The sequence below is a fragment of the Pinus tabuliformis genome, chromosome J (assembly GCF_031772625.1).
Source record: "Pinus tabuliformis cultivar Carrire ecotype Pingquan chromosome J, CPIR1, whole genome shotgun sequence".
Lineage (NCBI taxonomy): Eukaryota > Viridiplantae > Streptophyta > Pinopsida > Pinales > Pinaceae > Pinus > Pinus tabuliformis.
The window spans coordinates 924,475,778-924,482,296 of NC_142295.1; positions in this window are offsets into that span (position 1 = coordinate 924,475,778).

Consider the following 6,519-nt stretch of genomic DNA (forward strand, 5'->3'; position numbering starts at 1 on the left):
ACCAGATGTTTGCATCAACATCTTGATCACAATCTGCCATGAACAATCTTAAATTCTACACATGATCATTGTTCGCAAAATGACCTGCATTTCTCTTTGGATTATGTTGTTCTTCATGATACTTCTTTTTCCTACACTCCCTGGAAATATGACCCAATTTTCTGCAACAAAATCATTTAGTTTCAGAGTAATAATTTGTCCATAAATATGGAGGAGAATGAAACGATTGCTTCATTCATAGCAAGGATCAAGGATCTGAAAACCAAATTATCAAATATTGGTCATATAGTGGATGATACAGATCTTGTGACCATTACAATGAATGGTGTCACTGATGATTATCAGATGTTCATCACTGGGATCAATGCCAGAGACAAGATCCTGCACTTTGAAGAGCTGACAGGTATACTAATGCAGGAAGAAGAGAGGAAATTGACTCTGAAGCCCCAGGGTGCCGATCTTGCATTGGTCGCGAGGAAAAACTTCTATAAAGGGAAAGGAGGTCCACAACAGCGAAACGGAGCAAGTTCACATAAACAGCAAAATATGACCCAAGGTATGCACCCGAATAAAAACTCTGATACCATGATAAAAATGGCAATGTTTGTATTAAGAAAAAAAACCCACTAGTCAGCTCTACGGAAGAGAGTCTGAACCAAGAGATTTTGGCTTTGCAGAACGCTCTACGTTGTTCATAAAAATCACACATTAAATAAAATATATGGTTTTAGGGAAGTTAGAACATCATCCTAAGAAATAGAAACTAATTCCTATCCTGAGGCTACGTGAACCAACTTTACCTATTCTAGGATATTCTCCATTATCTTCAACATGGATTTGTTCATATAATAGATCTCCAGGATGAGCACCATATTTTTACTCTGCTAGTTAATGAACCTTCCAAACACTATTGCAAAGCTTGCATCAAGGATTGATTCTATTTTCTCATTAATTCTTAATTTTGTTTCCAAGAAATTGTGCCGAGAGCCATTCTCAAGTATATATTGTCTTGCCCAATATTGAACCACAAGACTTGTAGAGACCAATTTCCCCCTAATCATTGGATCAAATCCTTCCAAAAAATAACTCATTCGATTTTCTACTACTCTCATTTCATATTTATTTTCATGTAAATTGTTTGGTTTTTTAATAGTAATTCCCTTGCTATGTTCTAGGGTTTGACTTTGACTGAATTCCATAGAGCGGCGTAGAGGACAAAGATCTAGTTTGAGTTTTTTTATTTATTGGGGATTTTGACTCCACATTGGAAAAAAAATCTTTAAAGATGCATTTCTCCTTAACGATCTATTAATTCGTATATGATTTAGGGAAAATAGATTAGCAAACACAATCATTTGATTGAATATGTGATATCTCTATAATTAGTGAAGGAAACTGATCTATAACTGAAAAGGAGCAAGTCCTCTATGTATAAAAATGATTAATTTTTTTGCATTAGAGTGAAGATCCATAGTGTTATAAGGGGAACCAATCTATAGCATAGGATCGTTATCATTGAGAGAAAATCTTTCTGGTGGGAAAAACTTCAAGGTAGCTTCTAACTAATTTTTTGAATCGAAAGCTAGTCCTTTCAATTGGAAGGGGATCCCTTCTATAATTTAGTTAAATCTGACTAGTTATGTAATCAACAGATCGATTAGATCTAATTGGTTTTAAATAACACTGGTATCGAAAGGATAGGAAAAACCATTGGCATGGAGTCTACTTGACAACAAATTACTACATACAGACTATATGAGCAAATTATAAAGGCAAGGTAGCAACAACGTTTTTAGACAATTTGTCATTTAGCTGTGATAGAATTTGATAGATATAAACACCAAAAATTAAGCAATTATTGAATTATATTAAAGACATTTAAGTTGAAATAATATAACACTTTGGCAATGCTAAATCTGAGCTCACAAGCAAACTTTAGTTTTAATAACTTAATTTCCAAAATGAAGAAGACATATGCATAAGATTATGAAACATAAGAGATGACAAATACTAGAAGACGGAGAAGAAACCTATTACACAAGAATCTCTTTAAATCTGAGAAAATAATGTTGAACATAGTAATTTACATTTATATCCAAATGTATACATTGTACCAAAGGTTTTTCCAAAAATTCCAACCCCATTTCATTTTACAGAACTTGTCTTTATAGAAAATACTACAAACTAAAACAAGTTTCTAGCATATTCTTAATTACAAATTGCTAAAAATAAGAGAGATAAAGTGTATCTCTCAAATACATACAAATAAACATCTTTCCAAACCTATTTGCTTCTAAGGATCGTATTGTTTCTAGAGTCATGGCTAGAGATAAGGATCACTAATTCGAATTTGATGAGGTCGCATCCAAGTCAACAATTGTACATGAGATTTTTCCTCACGAAATCGTGGAAAAAAACAAGATTGCATAATCTTGAAAAATAGGCTTTCAAATATCCCTTCCAATATTTCAAACCGTGACACCTGTGTAAAAACTGAGAGAGGTTTTTGATAATGGCTCCACTTTTTACAAAAGCCTCTTTCATATTTTCAAAATTCATTTCTTGTTCTTCGAAAATTGTGCTCAAATGTACTGCCTTTTAGAAGAAAAAACAAAGTTTTAACCAACATTTTTTACTTATTACAAATTTTCACAGATGCTCCCATTGTCAGTGCTTTAAAAATTATAGACTAAAATTGTGATAACAAGATTTTTAGTGGTAATATACGAGGTGCACACCCGGTTGGGTGCATGCTATTGTCTAACAGGAAGAGATCAAGCATATAGTAGTTATGGAACCAACATTCTGACTTTCGTTTTAGCACATTTAATTTGTTTTCATGTAATTGAATTTCTTTTAAATTCTTGTCATTCTAAAGTTCCATGGTGGTTGTTGTCTGTACTTTCTGATTTTTTCCTGCAAGGTGGTTTTTTTTTTAGAAACCATGAAATAATAATGTTGTTACTTTTGTTAATAATGTTATGTTTTAAGAGATCTCTTCCGACAATATTGTCTCGGTAACATGTTGTCATTATATTCAATTAGCCCTTTCTGATCTGTGTCATATTATAATCTGATCATTGTTCCGGTCTTAATTTTTATGAAATTGGATTCTAAGAAGATTGTCCACACACAACAAAATTATTATAATAACTCGTGCATTTTTACAGTCTCTTTTCACTAGTTTATTGAATTGTTTCATAAAAAAGTAGTATTGAATGATGGTTATCTTAAAAAGAGTTGTTATAATCATTTTGTAGCCTTAAGCCATAACATTACTAATTTGTTAGTTATTTGCATGTAATATCATAAAATAGTTTGTCTCTCAAGATTAGGGACATGCGTTGTGTCACTATTCCATCTTTCTATAAATTTATTGGATCTAGATACTATTGTTAATCTAAATCATAATTTCATTTATAATTTAGATTTAATATTTCTTTGCTTCTTCAACATTATGCATTACATTAGGTTAATTTAATCTATTTTTCATTGATCATGGCAATGCGTTTTTGGCCATCATTCTTTGTAATTATGTACATTTGTATAGATTGAATAATAATTATGTTTCTGCATTCGAGTATTCGTTTTAGGTTCTTTAATATTCTTTAGCAAGATTATTATATTATATTTTTGAATTTTTGAATGAAATGTATACATTAGAATTGTATAGAATATTGTAGGGTATTATTGGTGAAACATACAGTGTTTTTCTTTTGGTAGTCACATCAAATTTAAGTTTTTTTATTCTCGTCATTTTTTAGTGAAACTAACAATTAAGTTTTAGTTTTATTTTAACCACAAGTTAGAGTAGATTTATTTATATTAGTTTAGGATAATCTTAGTTTAGAATAGGAATAGTAGTTTTCTCTCAATTCACTTCTTCATAATAAGAAAGGATTCAAGTCTAACGGAGCCTCTAAATCCATCAGGGTGATTACTCCAAATGGATTGGACTATTAAATATCTTTGGTTTGAATCACTTCGTCCTTGTTGACTAGGGTGCATAAAACCCACATCAACAAAATGGTGCTAGAAGGAAGGCCTGAGGAAAGTTAGTAGTTAAATCACTAATTCCTCAACTTCTAGCAATTCTATATTTATTTTTCTTCCTCTTAGTGTCATTGTAACAAAATCTTGGCTGAAAAGTTGGCCTCTTGGTCTTTTTTTTTTTTTAATTTCTCATGGCTCCTTTCCCAACCTTAGTTTTGGAGCATGTTCTTAGTTCGTTCTGGCCTACTAGGATCATTCTGAGAGAGGAAGTCAAATATTTTCCAAAGCTACAATTTGATGGTGAGGATAAAAAAATTTCCAACTCTTGTACACCTTCGTCATTTTCATGTTTAAAGCTAAATATTTTGGAAATTTTACTAATGATGAGTTATGCAAGTTGTTTGCTCTTACTCTCAAGGGGAGGATACTTAACTCCTTTAAAGCTATTCCACAAAAATCCATTAATTCTTGGGACCAATTCATTGATATATTTCTTAATGCACATCAACACTATGATGATGATTCATTATGTTTAGAAATTAATAGTTTATGTGCCCATGGAAATGAATCATTTGAATATTTATCATTAGATTTTGTGTACTTTGTTTTAGATTTCATTTAAAATGTTTCCTCCCTAGGAAAAATATAACCTTATGATTTCTTAAACTTGTTGTTTCTATTAATAAACAAAAAAAAAGAAAGAAAAAAAATTGAATCAATGCTTAATCTTGATCTTTCCTTGGAATCTTGATCTTTCCTTGGAATCTTTAGTACCAGTTGGTGAATTCAAAATCCCTTGATAATCACTTATAACATGAATTTATGTGACACTTTCTAAAATATTTGAAATTAATTTCAATTGTACATCTCAATTGGAAACTATTCATGAAATCTCTTTGGATTTTTGTTGTAAAGAGGAAAATTCAGCAAAGGAAAATCTCCTAGAAAATTTGGATTTGACAACTGATCATATTAATTTAATCTACAACAAATACCTATTATTATATGTAAAGATTCATCTATTAACTTGATATTTACTAATAATATCATGGTATATGTTTCTTTTCATGAAAATCATATGTATTAAGGTAGTCAATATTTCATGTATCTTGATTTATATATGAGTCTTCGTGTTGAAGAATCTAGGTAAAAGTAGTGTAGTGTGATTCTTCGTTACTTGATAAAAATTTGTGGAGTCATTTTATTTTTCTTGTTAGCTTATTCTTATTATTCTTCTTATTAGTGCATATGTGTGTACTTCATCAAACTGCTATGAAAACATAAAAACAAAAACACAAGATGTTGGCTCTCTTCCAGGGCCAAAATCTCTCTTCTTTTGAGAGGAAAACCTTTTAGTGAATTTCTCTTCTTGAAGCTTCTATTGATCAATTCCAAACCCCAGACACCTGACAAAGAGATCCTCTGGGAAATTCTTGTCTTCCCTCCTTTCTGCACCATATACCCTGGCACTTCTTCCGGCACTTTGGTTTTTGGCACTTCTTCCTCCTTCTGGCACTTCGTTCTTCTTCTACCTAGTAGGTTGTCTTTGATCCTTAGTGAGATCTTTCACCAAGATTATACCTTCTTTCTATTGACCCAATCAAGCTTCTTCTTAATGTATAGTGTAGACTTGATATAGTGGTATTGTAGCCCTACCTTCTCGTACGTGTGGGAGGTTTGCTTTAGGTTTTATGCTCTTTTTTCCTTCGCTAGAGAGACCCTCTTCTTCACTTAAGTATGGGGTCTAATAGGCCTAAGTAATTAGCCCAAACAAAGAAGAATATATAACTGTGATCTCACTGTTGTTATAGCCACAGACTATCCCTCATTTCCTCGCACATGTGACTATGTATACCCTAGAAAACAATCCCTCAATCTTCGTTGTTCTTCCTCCTTACTTCGCTACCCTAGTAGATCCTTTACCTCAGCTTCATTCTTCTTTTCCTCTCTTTCTCTTGCTGATTTTAGAGCTAATTTGGTGTGTTGTATTTCGAGTGGACAACCTCTATAAATAGAGGATTGTCCCTCCATTTAGGTCGACTAGAAGGCCGACTAGTCACCTTGTTTGTAGGACGACTTTGAGGGCTATTTTGGAGGCTGATCTATTGATAAGATTTTAGATAGTTTCCATGGTGGTGTAGCATGATTGAAGGAGATTTTGATGCCATTGCATATGAGTAGACTTGACTCTGCTTGGAGGTTATCCCTTTGACTTAAATATATATTTATACATGGTGTAACATGCCCTTAAGGCCTTCAACATTTTCTTTTGACTATTAAACTCACCTATATCACTTTGACATGTGCTAGATCTATTTCAATGAGCAATAAAATCATTGACATATATTATAAAAAGAATATTTCTTTTCTTGAATATGTACAAATATCAAAAGTACATATATGTAGATCGAACATAGTTACACTTCCTTCAACACTTTGTACATGCAATGATGATTCATTTGATCTTCACATGTAATACTTGTAATTAAAATTTTCTTTTCAATGAAATGGTTAACCATATAAGTA